Source organism: Balaenoptera ricei, chromosome 13 (assembly GCF_028023285.1).
Source record: "Balaenoptera ricei isolate mBalRic1 chromosome 13, mBalRic1.hap2, whole genome shotgun sequence".
Classification (NCBI taxonomy): Eukaryota; Metazoa; Chordata; class Mammalia; order Artiodactyla; family Balaenopteridae; genus Balaenoptera; species Balaenoptera ricei.
Window position 1 is genome coordinate 96,791,036 of NC_082651.1, and position 22,342 is coordinate 96,813,377.

At 46.2% G+C, this 22,342-nt stretch overlaps 1 long non-coding RNA gene across 1 annotated transcript in view; it reads left to right on the forward strand.

Annotated features, from left to right (window-relative positions):
* The window catches only part of LOC132376587 (uncharacterized), an 82,584-nt gene extending 76,454 nt beyond the window's left edge, over nt 1-6,130 (forward strand). Inside the window, exon 3 of the long non-coding RNA XR_009506360.1 lies at nt 5,605-6,130. This is a non-coding gene — a long non-coding RNA (uncharacterized LOC132376587). The remainder of the gene's footprint in view (nt 1-5,604) is intronic.
* Nucleotides 6,131-22,342: the final 16,212 nt, after the last annotated feature.

A 22,342-nucleotide genomic window follows, 5' to 3' on the forward strand; every position in this document is an offset into this window, starting at 1 on the left:
GATTTTTAATGCAAAATACCCGGGACAGAGCCTGGGTGCCAGCAGGCTCCTGATAAGGAGGAGCTCTTGTGGTTCCCTCACCTGCCATCTCCTCTCCACACATCTCATCCCGGCGTCATCCTCTCAGATGGAACACACGGGCACATTTCCCCCTTGTAATAATTAATACGTGTGCCAGCGTGTTTATGGAAAATCGCTTACACTGTGCCTTTCATCTCTAAGGACCCAATCATGTTTGGCAAGCAGGCTCCCAGATGCGAGGATGGTTCTTTCAGGCAGACAATGGGGAGGAGATTATCCAGGAAATTCTGACAAAGAAAGCAATTACTCTGTTCTGACGCATGTGGGCTTCTCGTGCCAAAACCAAGCCTTTCGCCTGAATTACCTGCGTGATGGGTCTGTATAGACCTAGACACAGCTGGTTTTTTCCTAATGGTTCCGAGTGAGTCTCCCTGAGTCTTCACATCCTTGGCCACAGGAGAGCAGGGCTCAGAGGCTGGGGACGGGGGTGGGCAGGCAGCACCGGGACGCCCACCGTGCTCCCAGTTGTCTGGGGAAGCAGGGAAAGGTCTTGGGCCCCTCCTCACCCCAAGACTTCCACAGTCATGCCAGCAGGAGAGGGTCCCTCCCCCTTTCTCTTCCGGAGCCTTCCTCCCCATTGTGGTCCCCTGGCTCTGCTGCTCTGCCCACCCTGGGTGCCTGCCTGGGCCTGGGGAGCCATCCGCTAATCCCCACTAGGGATTAGCCAGCCGGGCCAATGAGCATTTTAGTAGTAATTGTCCTTCTTACGTTTCTGCAACACTCGGCTTTCACATCCATTATCCCGCCTGATCCTCACAGCAGCCCTGAGAGATGGGCATTAGTGGTGCCATTTCAGATGAAAAAAAAAAAAAAGAAAGGAAGGAAGAGAGTGGGTTTATCCCAGGTCATCAGGCTAGAAAAAGCCGAGCCAGCACCAAACCAAGGGGGCGGGAACTGAGGGCCAGGTGTTCTGTGTCCTCTTTCTGCTATAACATCCCGGACTCAGGAAAAACATCCGAGACCCAAAGGAGTGAATTTAATTTAATTTAATTTTATATTTCATTTCATTTATTTTTTGGCTGCACCATGCGGCATGCAGGATCTTAGTTCCCGGACCAGGGATCGAACCTGTGCCCCCTGCAGTGGAAGCTCGGAGTCTTAACCACTGGAGCGCCAGGGAAGTCCCAGGAGTGAATTTTTAATGAAGGGATATCCAGCCCCTGTGAAAGTCATGGGGTTTGTTTTTGGCTGCGTGTATCCTTTTAGGAGTTTGTCAAATTATACCCCACGCCTCCTCCTGGGGTGGGAGGGGGCCGGGTGGGGCACAGGGCTAGTGTCACAATCTCCCCAAATGAGATTCCATCTCCCTGCTGAGGTTGGGAATCTGGGCAGTAAATTGGCGACGCAGACAAGCAACCACACCAGCGGGAAGGGCAATGGCCCAGCCTGACGGTAACAAAGCATCAATCTCCTTTGACACCTTCCGGGGCAGAGTTGTGCCAGAGAAAAGTGAGTGGCAGCTGACGCCCTGGATAATCAGAGCTGGCCCAGCCCCTCCCAACAAGGATCAGAAAGGTCTTTGTAAATATGAATGAATCCTCCGCACCCTGTGAAGAGAGAGAGAGTGTTTTCCAAATGCATCAGCTGAAGGCCCAGGGGCTCAGGTGATGGCTTCCTGGCCCCCCCTCCCCCAGAGTCACCTGCCGAGAGGGGACCAGCGTCTGGACCACATCGCCAAGGCTTTGAGTGGCGCCCGGCTGCAGCCACGCTGGTCTGAGCCCTCCGCACTCCGGAGAGATCCTAGTCCCAGCGCACCTCCTCTGGAGACAACCATGTAGGGCTGAACTTCTCCCTACTCTTTTCTGTTTGTTTTGTTCCCTTCTGCAGCCGATGGTGGAGAATTTGAGTCATCTGCTGACCTGGGAAACCTCAGACTGAGGGTTTGTCAAAGACAGACTCGTACATAGCACTGGGGTTTCACTTCTAACTGCATTTCTCAAGGCCATTTCTGTGTCTCCGAGACAACGACCTTCTTTTCCACATCGTGTCCCTCAGCTCCTTCAAAGCTGAAAACCCTGAAATGGCCACCACAGTGCTTTGTAAACTGTGAAGTGGCACACGGATCTTAGTTCTATCACTCTCCTGCTTATTGGCGGAATTGCTTCTCAGTTTTTTGTGCTGCATCTCCATGGAATTGCATGATGCCTTAAGACACCAAAAAACAGTAAAGTGAGAGAAAGAAGAAAAAAAATGAAACTCCGGTGTTGAAATGAAAACATATTAGAAAAATTGCTATTCTTGTGCTGCTAAAGGCCTAGGTTCCCGGGGGAAGTTCTTGTGACATTCATGTATTTAAGCTTTCCTGACGGGTCGTGGGTTCATTCCTTTAACAGGTTCAGCATTCTGAGGGGCCACAGGCCTCTCTGTCCCCGCCTTTTGGGGGTGAAGAGGTCAGGGGTTCCCGGATGGGTGTGACCACAGGGAAAGGATCTCTCCACCGAGGCTTGTCTTCACTTTCCCTGTTTCCTAAAGGAGCTGATCTGCCTACAATAATTCCTTCCGCCTCACTCCAGTGAGTTTAAATTTGCTGAAATCTCAGTCTCAGCTTCTCATCTTTCTAGTCCTGATGATTTTCAACAATAAGCTAAGAGGCTTGTTCAGATTCCAATTTCTTAGGGAGAAAAAGGGCAAAACAATTCCTAAAACCTCAAAACACTGAGTTTTCCTCACTCCCCCACAGGGCCGGGGGGGGGGCCCGTCTCCTTCCAGAACCCGGATCCAGCGCAGACGAGGAGCCCTGTGCCCTGTGCCCTCGCGACACCCACATAAACGTGGTCCCCTCGGTTCCTGCATGACGCACCCTGACTCTCCCCGACTCTCCTCAAGGCTCGCTCTCTGCCCTGCTCCAAAGGGCAGCTCCCCAACCCCATGCCCAGCACTGCGCTGGCTTTGACCTTCAAGCCCTTCTGTGTCACCATCCCTGTCAACATCTGGCCCAGAGGCGACTTGGAGCTGCCCTGGGTGAACTCCCCGCACAGCCGAGCCCTCATTCCGCCACACGTCGCCTGGCGTCTCCCTGCCTGGCACGTAGTCCCAGAACGAACATGCCCAAACCCGCCTGGTTTTCTCAGTTTTCTGCTCTACTCCGGCCTGCTTCTCAGGGATGACCTCACTTTCCCTTACGAGTGTTTGTCTTTGGTCTGCTCTCCCTGGAAAGTGGAGGGTGGCTTCTACCTGTACCCGCTGAATTCTGCGCCCATTTGGAACCAGCCACACTGGGTTATTCCCAGGAGCCTCCCCAGATGAACACTGCATCAAAGGGGACTTAAAACAGGCAGTTTGTCTTTCTGCGGCGTGAATGACACGGTGAAATATTAGCATCTGCGTGTTTTTACAGCCTGCTTTCAATGATACCAGCGAGCATCTATTGATGCATCAGGCACGAGTCACATATTTTACCTACTTTATCTCGTTTGATTCTCATGATAACCCTTTTGCATGAGATTCTTAGTATTACCTTCCCTTTACATATGGGGAAACTGAGGCATAGAGTTTTTGTTGTTGTTGTTTTTTAATTTTTTTTAATTTTTAAATTTTTTAAGTTGTCCAGAATCACAGCTTGTAAGTGAGAAAGACCAGATTTGGCCCAGGGAATTCAGCTCCAGCCGTGATGGACCAGCGTCTTACACGTCATCACTTGTAGTACACTTCCTCATTGGAGTCAATTTGCCCCACCCCACCTTCATGGCATACTCCACAGGGACACTCCTACTAAGACTTTAATGCCTTAACCTTCAGGAAGAACTGATGGAGAGTAAAAGGAGGGAAACCTGTCCTTGGGGACTTGAGGGGGGTCTAGGTAAGGGGAAGGGGTTGGGAGACCTTCAGATTCTTCTACAGCAATGACAGCCTTGTCTATTCTCTGTTCTAAGGGCTGGGCACAGAATGTAGTGCTGTGAACCTGGGTCCTTTCTCATCTCTGACACCCACCAGCTGTGGCATTAGAAAATCATTTCTCTGCTCTCAGTACCTCAGTTTTCCCATCTGCAAAATGGGCATGATAATTTGTACATATATAAAATGGGTCATTGTAAGGGTAAATGAGATGAATATTGTGAAAGCACATGGTAAACTATAATGTATTGCGGAAATGTAATGAGGAGAATTCTTTGTTATTGGGTGATTCATATGGAGGTTAATATTCTAAAATTTTACCTCTGGGGTCCCCCTGCCCTCCCGCCCCTGGGACTTCTTTATATATCTTGGCCCTTTCAGGCAGCAGCAGGTAGGCGGTGAGGCTCATTACCTTGGCAAAGGGAAGCAGCAAAATAGAAGAGAGGAAAAGAAAGGGAAATTTTTTGGGCTTCATTTTCAAAAGTTTAGGCCCTTTCATGAGGGAATCTTCTGGGATGATGGAAATGTATTTTCTTGTTCAAACTGAATACTTAAAATCTGTGCATTTTATTGTATCAATATATAAATGACACCGAAAAACTCACATTGAAGCAAAACAAACTTAAGTCCTTAGAGGAGTAGAATGGACTTGGGCGTAGACAACATATTTGACAGAAAATGTGGGAAAAGAAAATACGGTGAGGGCAAGGTTTCCTTCCCTCCTCCCCAGACTCGGGGTTGGAAGGTCAGAAGGCAAGTAAGTGCTTAGATTGACAGGTGTCGGAAACAAGAGGCTGAGAGACCCATTTCCCAGGCTGTGAGCCTGAGGCTGGCGCTGAAATCCCCAATAAGCGTATAAGTTCCCAGACTTAGAAGAAAGGCTTCTGGGAGAAGAAATGGCACCGTGTGTCCGGTGGACAGGGCCTTTGTCGACCTCCCAGAGTTTTCTGTGACTAATGCAGCACAGGAGCTGCTGAATCGTGTCCATAAGTCTGTGAGTAACACCAGGAGGACCTGAGGGGCAAAGACCAGGAGATGGCCTGTGGACACATGGTGTGGACCTTCAACCAAGGGGCAGGTGGGACAGTGTCAGCTGATGACAACGTGAGATGATGACGCTGAAGATGAGACGTCCCCCTTCCCAAGCCCTCAGTGCTATGGAATTCCCACCACCATCACTCTGCCCCCAGAACTTACGGGAACCCCAGAGAGAAGAGGGTAAGGGAACTCCAGCATGACTGAAGTTAGTTGTTACTATCCCAGAAGAGGGAGGGCTAGTAAAATAGAAAAATAAAGTTATGGTTTTTGCATATTTGATTTCTGAGAGTCATACCACTTCACTAGGTTTTCTTAGCTATAGCTTCAAATCATGTGATATACAAGGAGGGTCTCTGCAGGGTCCCCAAAGTGCTCTCAGAGCAGAACATGGTTTCATTCACTTACAGCAGACGCTTGAACTGCTACACAAGGATTTTCAGAGTTTAAAAAGAGGTGTTTCCATTAAGTATGCTTGTCATCTAAGTACCTTGGTAATGACATTATTTGGGTATTTATTTGTAATACTTGCTGAAGCCTAGCGCTGTGGGCAGCGGGATAGTGCATGTTACCTCCCTAGCCTTTCATGATTCATGGAGGCAACTTGGAAAATTGGTTTCCTTTTCAGAAGCATCCTTTCTTTTCCTCTCCCAGGAATTGGTGCTGAGCTCATCTCCCTGATGGAGGTCTGATGATGAAGGATGCCTGCTGGTTGCCCACCACAACACCTGGGAAGGTTTCCAGCTGCAGACCTCCTCCCACCGCCCGCCCCTTCTTTAACACATGATTTTGTTGATGTCACTGTCAGGGGGGCTGAGCACGTGGCAGGAGAAGAATGTGGGAGCAACCAGAGGTCTGGATCAGCCTTTAGTGAATCCTGTAAAGTCTGAAAACAAACACCAAGAAGGAGCCAAATCATGTAATAGCCTTAGTTGCATAGACGGAATTAACCAACACCAAACTATCTAAGCCGGACTCCAAGGTCATGAGCGCAGCTTGCTGCACGTGTAGTTGTCTGTGTTCTGCTAGTCGCTGGCTGTGTGCCTGCCTTCTTGGGGCTCAGTGTCCTCTCCTTCACAGTGGACACAAATAACATTTACCTTGTGGTGTTATTCTATAAAGGATTGAGTGAGGAAAGCACTTTGTGTCTAGAACTATTTAAGGATATAATATGAGTATTGAGAGCTACACCATATTTGTTTTCTGTTATTGTAGGGCTCAAAAGTAAAACCTGTTTAGGGGTGTGTGTGTGTGTGTGAATCTTTTAGAAATCCTTCTAGAAAAAGATATTTGGGGAGGGGTGTAGCCATTTCCATCTGCATTGGAAATTCTGGCCTTCTTCAACTGTTTCATTTATATACAAAAGAGCATCTTGGTTCCAAACATTTTTAACCCTCCGGCTTTTTTCTCATTCATTCATTCACTCACTCAGCACACATCTGCAGACTGGCCTGGGACCACTGAGCCTCCATCAAGAAAACGGTCCCTGGGAGTTCCCTGGTGGCCTAGTGGTCGGGATTTTGGGCTTTCACTGCCGTGGCCCGGGTTCAATCCCTGGTCAGGGAAATGAGATCCCGCAAGCTGCGCAGCACGGCCGGAAAAAAAAAAAAAAAAAAAGAAGAAGAAGAAGATGGTCCCTGTTTTAGGCTCTGAAACCCACCCAGTTCCTGACGAGTGGTGCGTCAGGAGGCCCCAGGCCGGCAGTGGCTTGATGCTCAAAGTCTTCTAGGTGGGTCAGACAAGCTTTGGCTGATGCGTTGGTTCAGGAGGCCAGCACTGCCCTGGGCAGTTACAAGGTGACTATATATGAATTCTGGCCTTGAACAGCATGGAGGAGAAAAGTAGAGAAGCCAGAACCAGTGTCAGAGTCCTCAGGTCTCGCCTGGGGCCGGAGATGAGGGACAAAGCCGAAGGATGTAGAGCCGGGCGCGTGAGGAGAGGAGGGCGGCGGTGGCAAGCAGAGCCCCTGACAGAACATCCCAGGCTGGCTCGGATGCTGAGGGTCGAGGCGCACACTCCCACTGGGGGTCCTCCTAGACCTGGGCACCCTGCTCCGCCAGGAACTGGGTTCTGATGGTCCTCCTCCCCCAAAGGGCTACACATCCTGCCTCTCTGCCTCCGGTCCTGCTGCTGGTCTGCACGCCTGGGACCCTGTCTGCTGCCATCTGCCCCATCCCTGTTCGGGCAAATTCCCAGGCTTTTGGTCTTGTCTTGGCTGATAAGCCTAGTGTCCTGTGTCCTGTGGACAGAGTTCTGGGCTTCAGAGCCTCCTGGACCCGCCTCTGGGTCCATCCTAGGCTCGAGTTTCAGGCGCATCCCCTACTCCAGTGCCTGTGCTTTACTCCTGCCCAGAGCTCGCTGTTCTTGCCCTTCACGACATCGGACACGATCTGCGCATTTGTTTTTATTACTCATATTTGTCTTCCCAACTAAATTGTCGCCTTCCTGAGAACAAGGGCCACGCTGGTTCTTTTTCCTCCTGCCAACTTTCTCAGCACCTAGCATGAGGTGTGCTCGCTGAACGAATGAATGAACAAAAGCAAATAAATGAATATGCACATAGCGTCATTCTAAAAAGTAAATTTAGGCAGTTTCCTTTCACGTCTGTTACATTCCTTGATTCTTGAACAACCTCTGAAGGATTAGACCCCTTTTTAAACTTGAGAGAGGAAAGGCCCAGACAGTGTTAATGGGTCCACTTGCTGGAGGCCACGTGGCATGTCTGGGCAGAGCCGGATGGAGCCCAGATCCTGGCACTGGTCACTCTAACCCTTATTCAAAAGTCTTGGGGGTGGACACACTCACGCACACATGCACACACACGATAACTGGGGGGGATGGAAAGGGTCCCAGGCCTGAGTGCAGGACAATGTACTATAAATAGTGACAGTCATGGCACATCCTTTATAGACCCCCGCCCTCCCCCTCCCCTCCGGCCCTGGGGAGATGCCTGTGGAGCAGGAAGCTTCGACTTTGACATTCCTGACATTTCAGTGTCCACCAGCCATGGTGACCGCTGTCCCAGAACTGTCCCTGTGGCGCCGGCCAGCTGAAGTCTTGTTGCAGGAAGAGCCTGAGGGCCGGAGAGGGGTCCCTACAGCTCCCAGAGCCTCCCCGGGGGCTTCCAGGCCCCACCGCCGACCCCGCGCCCCCAAGACCCCAGCACCCACACCCAGGCCCCCTTTCCCCTCCTGCTCCCCGGCACAGTCCGACCACCGCATGGTCATTTTCCGCGTCTGCGTCTCTGCTGCATAGGTAGAATTTCAAAAAGGACCCGCTCTTTTTTGGGATAATGGAGCATGAGATGCGCGTCAATCTAATCTACTCTTACTGTCCCTCCTGCCCGAAGTGAAGAGGGTGCGTGTGGCACTCACCCTGGCACCTAGACTCTGCTGAACCTCCCACACCCAGCCTGCTCCCAGACCTGTCCCCTCGCTGGCCCCAGGGCCCACTCTGGCCCCTGGTTTACTGTCCTCTCTTCTGGCTTCCCTGCCTTCGGACGCCCAGCTCTTTGGTTCTGCCCACACCCTCCTTCCCCCACCCAGAGGGGAGGGCTCACCCCCTCAGGAGGCAGTAAGGGGGCCCCTCCCGGCCCCTGCCCCTGCTGTTTACCCATTCTGGCACTTTCTGTGCAGGCCAGAGCCATCTCCGCTCCCGGGACTGAGTCACGGGCGTTTGCAAGTCTCCAGCTCAGCCGCAGGGCCTGTGGAGTTTCCCGGCCCCTCCAGCAACATCTGCGAGCGCTCCTATGGACCAGCAGAAACGGACAGGAGCCGGCCGCTGGGGACGGGGCCCGACTGTCCTCCCTGAGGCCCCGTCGGCTGTGCCAGCCCCTCCCGGGCAGGTTGCTGAGCTGGAGGCTGTGAGGAGTAAGCCCAGGAGGGAAGGAGGAGACACGTGGAGGAGGAGAGACCGCCAGCGGCTGCGTGTGGGCCCTCCTCTGTCAGCAGGGAGACGCTTGCATCTCACTGGACCCCGGTTTATTCCTCAGTGTCGGGAGGCGGTGGACTCTGCATCACTCAGATCCCTTTTTGCTTTTTGCTTTTCACACGATTTAGAGTGTTCCTAGAAATTAGACTCCCGGGACATGCGTGAAGCCAGCAGTGTGTCTGGCACAGCGGCCCCGGCCTCTCTGCCTTGCTCCCCCTTCCTGTGCCCTCCCCTCATCTCAGGGCTCCCCAAGGTGACTCTCCAGGGGTCTGGAGGGGACTGGGCCACCACAACTGCCATCATGGCACAGAGTCATTTGCACCCGGAGGGGAGGCAAGGCTTAAGCCAAAGAGTGAGAGACAGACAGGTCGGAGGCCGCTGTCGGGCAGGAGTGGGGCTTGCTGAATCCTTCACAGCCGTCCACACCCGCCCAGCTGCAGGCCGAGCCCCGAGCCCAGGGACTTCTCCACAGGGTGGACGCGGCGAAGGGCCACTGCATTTCCCGGGCTCCTCGTGGGGTGGGCTTTTTGGAGACTGTTTGTTATTTCACTTCCTGGCCTTCCTGCCAAGCACCCTCCCGCCTCCGGACGGCCAGGCAGGTTCAGCTAAGGATTCTGCCCGCTGCTGCTTTCATCCCCGGAATATCAAGCAGGCTTGGGGGGCTGTGGTCAGCGCCTCCTGTCCCCTCAACTGCCACCTCTGCTGGGGGCCGGGTGCATCGGCTCTTCCCAAACCCAGACCATCTTAGGGTAGAGTTAGGGCCACAGGAATGAATTTGGTTTCAGCCTCTAGAGCTCAAAATGGCATGAATGACAAGAATAACCGTGACAGAATACTCGTTCAGGGGAAGTGGGCAGGCATACCTACATGCCTGTCTGTCTCCCAGGAAGGATGCTGCGAGCAGTGACACTTGGACCCTCTCTCCTGAGCTTCCCTAACTTCAGGGAAGAGTGAATGTTGATTACAGAAGCGCATCCAAGCCCCCAAAGTGATCATATTTCCACGAAGTTTCCCATCTTAGTTTTATCCTACTCCTTAATATATCTCTGCTTGCTTTTATATACAAGGAATATTTTCAATCACTGATTGACCACTTAATTTACTGATTTCACTCAAAATCTTTGAGTAAATTTAACGCAGCAGGAAGACGCACCACACCACTCTCTGGTCTGCCCTCCAAGGGCCTCAGTTTGAGAAGCCAGGAAAGAACATGTTATTTCCTCTAGAAGGCTCAGTGATCCCCTCGTTCCACCGACTTCGCTGGGTGTTATTAAGCCGCCCACTCACCGCAGGTGTTCTGCACATTAGGACTCAAGCTCCCCCTCCCCCTCCCCACATCCTGCTGCTGACACTTTCCCTTTCGTTTTCACATTTAAAGTTGAAGGTTCAGAGCTCAGCAAGTGTTGCAGGTAAATTCTCCCCAAAGGGGTCCGCTTTCAGCAAATACTGGCTCTAGATGCACCAGAGGGGGAACGAGAGATTTTTAAGGAGATGGTTTAAGGGTCTTGGCTAGAAGCCCTTTAAAGGTTCCTCCACTTTAGAACCTCAGAACAATTCACAAAAGGGCTGGGGGGACTGGAGCCCAGGCCAGCTGGGTAACCACGTGCTGGTCTTGTGGCCCCCACACCAGAAGACCGGAGCTTTGCACGTACTAGAGCTCAGCCAGGTTCGGGCTGCTTGAGCTGCTCTGTTTCTGAGAACTCTGCTGTGCCACTCTGCAGCTTAGGACGCGTCTGGTCAGGCCAACCAAGATGGCTGTTCTCTTGCTCTCTGGGCGTCCCCCTCCAGGTCAGTGCCTGCTTCGCCTACACCTACTCACATGACTGACCTTCCTTCGTACTTGCCCCACCCCAGCTAATCATCACTCTAACTTTATTTTAAATATTTATTTAGTTAGTTTTTGGCTGCGTCGGGTCTTAGTTGCGGTGCGCGGGCTTCTCTCTATTTGTGGCGCGCCGGCTTAGCTGCCCCACAGCGCGAGGGATCTTAATTTCCCGGCCAGGGATCCAACTGGCGTCCCCTGCATTGCTAGATGGATTCTTAACCACTGGACCCTCAGGGAAGTCCCTATTCTAACTTTACATCAGAGCATCTCCACCATGACAGCTTATCAAAAGGGCGGTGAGGGGGCGTGCCCTTCTGCTAGTTTCCCTGGTAACTGATGAACCAACCTGACGGCAATTCCCCCTGTAACTGCTAACCTCCCCCTGACCCCGGGAGTGAACACTGCTGTCGTGTCCTGCCCGCTGTCCACCACACACGGTGGGGTGTCTCTCCAGGACCTTGCTTCAGACGTGTAAGATCCCCTATCCATTAAACCACTGATGTCTCTGTCGCCAACTCCGGGCTCTTTCTTTGGTCCCAAAGCTGGGCAAGTACAGGCCTTGCAGGCCTGCAGGGTGCAGCCCAACACCAGGGAACATGGCGTGTATGGCGAGTCGTAGTGTGGGTCTTAGTGTAAGCAGATACGTTAGGGGGGTCCCCGGAGAAAGAGAACCGCGAATGGTTTTCTTGACACGAGAGAAGTCATTTTGGCCCTAGGCATTTTGTGATCTAAGCCTGGCCACAATATTTGCTCGTGAACAGGTCTCAGTAATTAATGATCTTAAGGGAACAAAGCAATGCAGGAACAGAGAGTGCAGTGATGAAGCAGAATCCTAGTTCCTCCTCAAGGGAGAGACATAATAATAGATCTCTGAGCTCTGCGGGAGCTAAGTCCCCCACCCAGATGGAGGATGGAATGATGAGCTTGACCATCCTGACGTCAGTCACTAGAGCCTGGACTCTGTCGACCTTTGCCCCAATTCTATGCTGAACTCTCCTCTGCTCAAGCCCCTTCATGAATATGCATGTACCTTTAACTTAAAACTTCCCCAATTTTGCTGTAAAGATCCCCAGTGTTCCCTTCCTTGCTGCAAGTAATAACAAATCCTTCCTTCTCCCAATCTTTGGCTTGGTTGTGTCTATTGGCTCAACACCCACCAAGAGGCAAACCCAGTTCTCTGGTAACGTTAGAGGGCTTGATAAATGTTTGGTAAACCTGAATCTGAATCCAGTGGTCAAGTGATCCTCCTAGGCAGCTAGGTGTGAGGAAGGGCTGGTTTCTTTGAACTGCCATCCTGGCTGTGGCTGCTGGAGAATCAGACAGAGGTGGGGATGGCAGCCACAACACAGCGTGTGGGGACGCAGAGGCACGAGGCACAGGCCAGTTGGCTCAGGTGGTTGGGGGCAGAAGGCCAGGTGGGAGTGGTGGCGAGGAGACGGGACAGTGGGCAGGATCCAGGTCGGGGGGACCTTGTGTTGGTCATGCTTGGAGCTTGATTCTCATCCTGAAGGTTCTGAGAAGCCAATGGAACATTTTAAGTGGAGAAGTTTTGGCACTGCACAATTCAGATTGGGGCTCGAACCCAATCGCACCTCAGATGGGATTCGAACCCAGCCAAAACTCAGGACTTAATGCAGCTCAGGTTCTTTATGTCTCAGCACAGAAGGAATTCAGTGAGAGACAAAGTGATAGGTAAGAAGTGGATTTATTCAGAGAGATACACATTCCATAGGCAGAATGCAGTCGGTCTCAAAAGGCGAGAGTGGCCCCAAAATGTGGGGTGGTTAGTTTTTATGGGCTGGGTAATTTCCTAGGCTAATGAGTGGATTATTCTGACTATTTCGGGGAAGGGGCAGGAATTTCCAGGATTTGGGCCACCGTCCACTTTTTGGCCTTTTATGGTCGGCCTCAGAACTGTCATGGCGCCTGCAGGCGTGTCACTTAGCATATGCTGATGTGTTACAATGAGCGTACAATGAGGCTCAAGGTCCAGGGAAGTCAAGTCTTCCGCCATCTTGCGCCTAATCAGTTCTAACCAGTTTTTGTCGCGTCCTCAAGGGCTGTGTTCTTCTTTGAAAGGTTGTGCCCCCTTCCCTCCTGTCTCATTTTCATGCCTGGCTTTCTAGTTCAGGAAGATCCCTCTGGCTCAGCATGGAGAGAGTGGATTAGAGGGAAGGCAGACCGAGGTGGGGAGCGCAGCTCTGAAGCCAGTTGCAGCAACAAGCAGGTAAGAGCAACAGCCAGGTGAGAGATGGTGGGAGCTCCAGCGCGGTCAGAGCTTTTTGTCTTTTACAAGGAAAAAGGCTTCCGAATGGGGATTGTGGGCAACAGCTCCAGGACTGCTGAGATGTGACCTTGATTGCTGCCACACAGGGGCGTCACTCTGATACTGTTTAGTATTCTTTCTCAAACCCGATGAGACTCTTCCTATGGTGGGGTTGTTATTTTGAATTTTTTTTTTTTTTTTAATTTTATAGCTACTTTATTTATTTATTTTATTATTTATTTTTGGCTGTGTTGGGTCTTCGGTACGTGCGAGGGCTTTTCTCTAGTTGCGGCAAGCGGGGGCCACTCTTCATCGCGGTGTGGGGACCGCTCTTCATCGCGGTGCGCGGGCCTTTCACTATCGCGGCCTCTCCCGTTGCGGGGCACAGGCTCCAGACGCGCAGGCTCAGTAATTGTGGCTCACGGACCTAGTTGCTCCGTGGCATGTGGGATCTTCCCAGACCAGGGCGCGAACCCGTGTCCCCTGCATTGGCAGGCGGATTCTCAACCACTGCGCCACCAGGGAAGCCCTATTTTGAATTTTTAAAATCTTTCAGGGGGTGATAGCTGCCCTCGCTCTCAGGTGGAGAGAAAGCCAGGAATGCCAGGGCTGCGTCCCTCGCGGGTAGCGTCAGGATCCAGGTGCCCAATGAACTCTTAGCGGTGGTGGCTGCGGGGCCAGCCCTGCATCCCCCCAGCCAAGATCTCCTGACTCCCCTCGTCCCTGGGCGGCCGTGCCTTACCACACTTCCCTGGAAGGGCAGGAAAACCAGGCCATTCTGGCTGAGGGGGACACTGGCGACACGCTCCCCAAAGCGGAGGTGATGTGGGGTGCAGGCTTCAAAGCTGGCGAGCCCTAGGGGTACAGGGATACTTGAGTTCCCTGAGGGCAGGGCCTGCCCCAGCCAGGGTCAGAAATGTGGCTCCAGCACCCAGCCCGATGCCTGGGCAAAGTAACTGCCCGCAGATATTTGTCAAATGAATCCATGAATAGCATGTTTTATACCTTGAAAATCAATCAGTGTAATTCACCATATCCACAGCTGAAAGAAGAGGAACCCCATGATCATCTCAGTGAGTTCGGGAAAAACACATGACAAAATTCAGCATCCGTTTATGACAAAAAAACCTCAGCAAACGAGAAACTGAAGGGAACTTTCTCAACCTGATAAACAGCCCTGTGCAAAAACGCACAGCAAACAATGCACTTAACGGTAAAAGACTCAGTGCTTTCCCCCTATGATAAAGAAAAAATAAGGCTGTCTGCTATCACCACTTCTGTTGAGTATCACCCTGGAGGTCCTGGCCAGAGATAGTTAGGACAGATAGGACAGGCACAAATAGGAAAAAGATGGCAGGTTGGAAAAGCAGAGACAACGCTGTTCCTATTTGCAGATGACAAGATTGTAGAAATTCCCAAAGAATCTACCTAAAATTACTAGAATAAGTGAGTTTTTCAAGGTCACAGAATACAGTATCAACATACAATAGCCAATCAATCATATTTCTATATTTTAGTAATGAGCAATCTGGAATTGAAAAAAAATAGTACCATTTAAAATAGCACCCTAAAATATAAACTATTTAGGTATAAGTCTAACAAAATTTGTGCAGAATCTGTATGCTGAAAATAACAAAACACTGGCTATGTTCATGTGGGACCTGGCTAATTCGAGCTGACATTATATTTAGTTCCTTTTGTTGAAATGTGTTTGGGGACTTGCTGTCATGTTTGTGCATATTTAAGGTAGTTCTAGTTGTTTCAGTATAAGAATGACTTCCAGGAATAATTGTATCATCCACCTACACGGCATCGTGACCCAGATTGTTTTCTAATAAGAAGGTGTCCCTCTGTGAACAGCATTGGAAGTACATGTGTAGCCATTGATGAGATAAGGTTTGAAATATACAAGGTCAGCTTGTCTTTGGAACATGTTGCCAATTATCAGATGTGTATTCCTGAGCAGAAAATTTGTTTTCTATTGATGCCTAATCAAAACAAAAGTTATTGGGAATTCCCTGGCAGTCCAGTGGTTAGGAGCAGGGGGCACAGGTTTAACCCTGGTTGGGGAACTGAGATGCCACATGCCACTTATGACGGCCAAAAAAAAAAATTTGTTTTTAAAAATAAAAGTTCTCTTATTTTGTTAAATGAATATACTTAAAAAATCTATTTTAATTAAAAAATGTAACTAATTAATTAATTAATCTTTTGGCCACACTGTGCCCTTGTGGGATCTTAGTTCCCTGACCAGGGATTGAACCCAAACCCCCAGAAGTGAAAGCACCGAGTTCTAACCCCTGGACTGCCGGGAAGTCCCTAAAGGAACATACTTGGTCATGAAGCATATTCAATTACAGACATATCAAAATCTTTTTTTTTCTTTTTAATGAATTTATCAGAATTCCTGTGAATACATTTGTGTGTCAAGTCATATGTTTTATGTATTCCAATGAACAGGAATAAAGAACAATAATTAAAAAAATTTCAATCAGCCATATTAGAAGAAAGGCCGAATTGTTTTTCTATACTCTCTGTAGTAAATGATATTACAAGATTATTGCCATATAGAAAAGCAGCACAAAAAAGTAGGGAAATATTATAGAAGTATGTTAGGCAGTCAAAAATATTATGTTATTTTTTTTTCTGGGTTTGGTGATGTTTGTGATATTGGTCAGCTTTTTAAAAGTTGAAATTTGTTGTGATTCTCTCTCTCTCTATATATAACCTTCTTATTCCTAATTTTATATCTATAATGTTTTATTTTCTTTTTTTAAAACAATTATTTATTTATTTTTGGCTGCGTTGGGTCTTCGTTGCTGTGCGTGGGCTTTCTCTAGTTGGCGGCGAGCGGGGGCTACTCTTCGTTGTGGTGTGTGGACTTCTCACTGCGGTGGCTTCTCTTTGTTGCGGAGTACAGGCCCTAGGTGCGTGGGCTTCAGTAGTTGTGGCTCGCAGGCTCTAGAGTGCAGGCTCAGTAGTTGTGGTGCACGTGCTTAGTTGCTCCGCAGTATGTGGGAACAGAGATCGAACCTGTGTCCCCTGCACCAGCAGGCGGATACTTAACCACTGCGCCACCAGGGAAGTCTCTATTATTTTTCTTAATAAAGGCACTTGAAATTGTATAAGCTTTAGGTCTCCAGAAAACCTACATATACCTCTAACCAACAAGCTAAAAGAGTATGGAAAATATAACAACAAATTGTTAGTTAACTAATACAAAAGAAGGCAAGAAAGGAGAAAGGGAATATAAAAGATGTGGGACAAATAGGAAGAGGTGATGATGAGATGGTGGATTTAAATGGAAATATAACAATAATTACATTAAATGTGAATGAACTGTACACAATTAAGATTTAAAAATCAATAAAATGGGTTTTAAAAAACCCAACTATATGCTGCTTACAGGAGATAAATTTTAAATGTAAGGCTACTGAAACTGAAAAGTAAGTTTGAAAGAAATAATTCAATGCAAACAAAACAAAAATAAAACAGAACAAACCTAATTCAGCTATACTAATATGGCACAAATAGACTGAAAAAATGAGTACATTATAACAACATTATGCCAATAAATTTGGAAGTTTCAATGAAATGCATAATTTCCTAGTAATACACAATTTACCAAAACTGACATAAGAATAAAGAGAAAATTTAAGTAATTGAACACTGTGTTTAAAAACTTTCTGCAAAATATACCTCATACCCAGATGGCTTCTCAAGTGAATGCTATCAAACATTTAGGGAAGAAATATCAATTTTACGTATCTCTTCCAGAAAACAGAAAGAGATTCTTAAGACTTTTATGGGGACAGGAAAATCTTTATTCCAAAATTTGGTAAGAATATTACAAAAAAGAAAATTATAGGCCCATTTCACTCAAGGAGATAAATGCAAAAATCCTAAACAAAATATTAGCAAAACAAATACAGCATTATGTAAAAAAGAGAATGCATCACAGGCAAATTGGATTGATTCCAGGAAAGCAAAGCTGGTTTATCATTGAAAAATTGATCTGTGTTTTTTACCATGTTAATAGAATAAAGGAGAAAAATCATGTAATTCTCTCAATAAGTGTAGAAACAGCATCTGATAAAATTCAACATGCATTTATAAAAAATTCTTAGCACACTGAAGAAAGAAGGGAACTTCCTTAATCTGATAAAAATATATCTATCTTAAACATCCATAGCAAACATATAAAGGTGAATTTTTTATGTTTTCCTTCTGTTCTTAAACAGAAAGAAATTGAGGATACTCCCTTGAATAGCCCCCTGCTATTCAACATTTTACTTAAGATCATAGCCAATGCAAGAAGGCAAGAAAAAGAAATAAAAGGCATAGGGATTGAAAAGGCAGACATAAAAGTAGATTACTTGCATGTTACATAATTTTATATTTTAAAAATCCCAAAGAATCTACAGGTAAGCTATTAGATTTAATAAGTCAATTTAGCAAAATTGTTGGAAGCACAGTCAATTTATAAAAGTCAGTTGTATAAAATACAATTGTAAGTTGTATTTAAAAGATAGCATTTTAAAATCTAATAACCAGAAATAAATCTAACAAAAACACATTCAAGACTTCTGTGCTGAAAACTATAGAACATTAATAATAAAAAAAAAATGTAAAAGAAGACCTAAATAAATGGAGAGATGTTCACAGGTTGAAAATTCAACAATCTAAAGATGTCAGTTCTTCTCAACTTGATCTATAGGTTCAATGCAATCCCTGTAAAATTCCAACAGGTATTTTGTGAAAGTTAATAGTCTGATTCTAAAAGTTATATGATAATAGGAAAGAACTAGAATAACCAAGCAATTTTGAAGAAGAAGAACAAAACTGGAGGAATTTCTCAACTGGATACCAAGACTTCAGAAATACTTCAGTATGGTATTGACACAAGAAAAGACAAACAGATGACTGAAACAAAGTAAAAAGCTCAGAAGATCACACATATAGCAACACTTGATTTATGACAAAAGTACCTCTGCAGAGCAGCAGGGCTGGGAATGTCTTTTCAGCAAATGGTGATGCAATTTGGCCACTACCTTACACCAGACATAAAAATCAATTTTGTAAGTGAAAGAAGCCAGACACAAAAGGTCACATATTGTATAAGTCCATTTATTTGAAAGTTCAAAAGTAGGAAACACTAACATACGGTGTTGGAAGGAAGAACAGGTTAGTCATTGGGAAGGGCCAGAAGAATAGCTTCTGGGGTGCTTTTCAGGTTCCATTTCTTGTCCTGATTGGTGGTTACATGAGTGTATTCACTTTTTAATAATTCATCAAACTGTACCCTTAAGATATGCACACATTTCCGTATACATGTTGCATTTCAATCTAAAGTTTAAATATTTTGGCTTTGCCACTTTATAACTTCATAATCTTGGGTAAATTACATAATCTCTCTAGGACTCCTTTTTGTTTCTATCTTACAGGATGTAAGAATTAAATAAGACGTGTTTCATAAATAAGCATTTTGTTCAGTGACTGGCCCATACTGGATGCTTCTTAAATATTCAAAATTATTAGGTGCTAAGGTCACTTAGTTAGTAGCAGAACTGGGATTAGTCCAAACAAGATACTTTTCTTATCACATGTCCTGTATCGCATGACTGTTTATTAGCTGGACTTTAAAGGATTATTGGATTTAAATGGCATTTGCTGGGAGTTATCATAGATAGTCTGCATGTTCAACTTTATTTTTTGCAAGAGATCAAGCATCTTAATTCCACTCCCCCGCCCACCCTGTCAAAGTTCCTACGAGTATACTTTGGAATCTCATGTATCTTAGTGTACTTACCCCTCACTAAAAATGGAAGTAAGCCCCTAGTATTCCAATTACCAAGTTAGAAAATTACCCGGAGTTGTTGGCTCCACCCAGCACCCAAAATAGAAGGACATCCTGCTGAACGTGTACATTTGGCCAGGTTTACACAGCCACCAAGAGCTATCAAATGACTGGACCTGTGTTAAATACAACAGCATTGTTTAGCATAGCTCCCTTGAATCCTGTAGCAACCAAGATCTCATTAAATGGAATAAAGAAAAAAAAATTTAAACCACATAAGCTGTTAAAGGGAATGTTTGGAAAAGTACTCAAAGATGAAGCAACTAAAAGGAGAATCGTATGTCTTATTAACTAGGACATCAATGGACTTCTGTCCAGTAGATTTTATCACAGTGAATGTGGTTTTGGATGTGAATCAGTTCTTGAATCTTAATTAAATCAGTCACCAAGAGATAATTACATATGGTTCCTGAGCAGCAGTGAAGGCAGGGCTCTCTTACATAATCTCACTTTTTATGGAATCACACGGTCTGAGACAAACATAAGGAAGGCCTTGTGTCCTACTAAACTCATTATCAGAAAATACATTAATGCTACCAAGAATCTGTATGCAACTCTCTGTTTGCAAAGAGGGTTGATTAATGAGCTGTTCATTAGAATGATCTGGGGTAGGTTAATTTTGTGATCATCTAGGGTAGTCAGCACATTGGAGAAAGCATGAACTTTGGAGGGACATACCTGGATTCAAACTCTGGCTTAGCCAAATCATGACCTGTATGATCCTGAGTAAGTAATTTGTCTTCTTAGCCTCAATTTCCTTTTCTATGGGATAGCACTACAAAACACATAAAGGGGTTGGACTTTATGGAGGCCATTTGTCTTCTACCTTATGGACTGCACTGAACATAGCAACAGAAGATAAGCCCTCTCTTTCAGCGGAGTAAGAGTAGAGAAGGGGAGAAAACCCATCGTGACACAGAGATTTCTAATTGTTCAATTAGTGATGAAGTTGACATAGGGGGACAAAATCAAAACTTCTTCAGTCAGTAGGTGGACTCTGGTTAGTTTACTAGAATTACTCAGTTATTTATTTCATTCCTTTTTGTTTTATTTTTAGCACTCTAAAAATGGTAAGTAAATCCATACAAAAATGTTTTCTCCCTAATAACCAAAGGAATGCAATTAAAGTAAACTCCAGGGAACTTTTGCACTAAATTATCAAATCATCTAAAAAGTAATAATGCTCTCTGCTGGTAAAGATATAATGAAACTGGAAGTTTTAGCTAGTACTCTTGTGCAACCTAATTAGAAAGAAAAATACTGATGTTTGCTTACTGCCATATTCTCTAGTACATCAAAAGCTATATGTAACTAAAATATCCAACCACAAGAGAATATCTGAAAAATTATAGTTTATCAACATGAAGACTTTGAAAAAATGATCATTTTAAAGAGTATGTATAAACATCACAATATTTTACCTTATAAAAATTTTAAAGCAGACTGCAAAAGTATGTATATGGTGTGATTGCAACAGCATGGAAATGTTCATATATGGGCAAAGAATGGTAGACATGTAAAAATGAAAATAATTTTTGTATTAGGATGGTGAGATTATAAGTATTACCTCAAAAATTTACTTATGTTGTTTTTAAAAGAGAACAGTCTTGAGAGCTCTGATTTTCTGTTCATCTTTCTTTGATGTATATCTTACTGTCCTATAATAATAGTAAAAGTCACTAAAGAAATATTTCTTCTACCCAGTATGATTAGCTGATTAGATAACGTAGCTAACATTTATATAGACGTTGTGGCTAAAATCTAAGGTCAGTGAGTTGAAAAGAAAATCTTCTGGGTAAATTGTTCACATTTTAATTCACATTTATTTGTACTCTGCCTCCATCCTCCCAGGAGTTAAAGGCTGTGGAACTTACTAATATGGATAGTTAATTCTCTCAGTAATAACTAACTGTGTGCTTCTGACTGTAAGTCTGTCTACAGTTGTGAAGTCAGTTTTATTTAACATTGGATTGTTATTTTTACCTCAAGTACTTGAGGCTTTTAACATGGCTATACTGTAACATAGCTAAAAATAGAACTAAAGTGAGATTCCCTTGCTAGACAACCCAATTGTTAAGAAAAATAAGAAGTGGGGAGGGGGTGTGCATACCTCCTTCCAAAGAAAAGCATCACTATCCAGAGGAAGGAGCTTTTAACACCACCTGACATCCTAGGGGACAAAGCACTGGAACACAATAACACAATATTGAGATGAATTTTGTTTGTCTTCTCATATCTGAGTTTGATTTCTTTCTGAGTTTTCACCCTTAACATTATTTAATGAAATATGTAAAGTCCTGTTACCATTATTAGCTCTTACTTATGAGAAGTACATTCAGTCCCTTAGCAAACAAATCCCAGGGACCTAGATTACATAATGCAATGGCTATTGTTTCATAATCATTACCCACTTTTAGCCTGGGATCTCGTGCTTGTCAGGAGGAGGAAGAGAACCTAGTTAGAGCTGCGGTCAGTAAATTTCAGTGTATTTTGTCTCAGCCACTGCTGGCTTTGCTCTGCACTCTCTCCTGGAAGACTCCCATATTCCCTCTAGGTTTCCACCACCCCCCGGTACACGGACGGCCCACTGCTTCCCCCATACTCAGGCTTCACGTCGCACGGCCAGGTTTCTTCGCTGGATATCTCGCAGAAGTCCCATGGACACTTTAAGCTTCATTTGTATGGCACCAGACCCATCTAGATATCAAACTTGTTCTTTTTCTGTGTTCATGTGTCCATCCGCCTTCCCCTCCCCATCTCCAGCATCGCCTGCCTATGAGACACAGCGGGATGGCCACCAAGTCCACCTGGTTTGACACCCTTCATAGTCCAGCTCAGGTCCCTCTTCTCCATCCCCACTGTCAGTTCTCAGGTCAGCTTCCCCCCTCTTCTGCCCACCCTGCTGCGGTCGGGGCTGCTCCAGGGTTTACAGGGACATGGGCAATTATGTTTTGGCAGGGCCCTGTTATTATATACACAATTTGATTAAATATGTATTACAAAATTTATAGACCATACAACCTTTAGTGGTTTATCAACAAAGATTTATAATTATTGGTAGAAAAGAGGTGCTTGTGGTTTTGTTAATGACTCAGTTAGTGGCTGTCCGGGTACCATCTCTTCCTGCATAGCCCCAGGAGCCGCGTCTTCATGCTCTCTTCTGTCAAATGAGCCTTTGCTGCTAGTTTCACACTTCCCACCATAAAGAAAAAGTGGCAACACTGCTCTTGCTTGCAGTGCCATGGCTTTCTGGTCCTGTTGGTATTAAAAGTAAACTTTTCCCTGAAATTCCCTGATATCATTTGTTTAGTGCTGGTTGCATTGTTACTCATGATGCTACAACCTCCCTTATGGCCCCGGTGAATATGGGCTTCCAGTGACTCCCTCAAAAGCTATTACTGTGCGTGGTTTATGATGCCCACGAATGCAAGTCTTAGACAGAGTGTGCGGGAGAATGTTTTTTGGTCGTCTTAAATTTACCAGTTGAAATGTTAGAGTATAAATGTAGAACAAT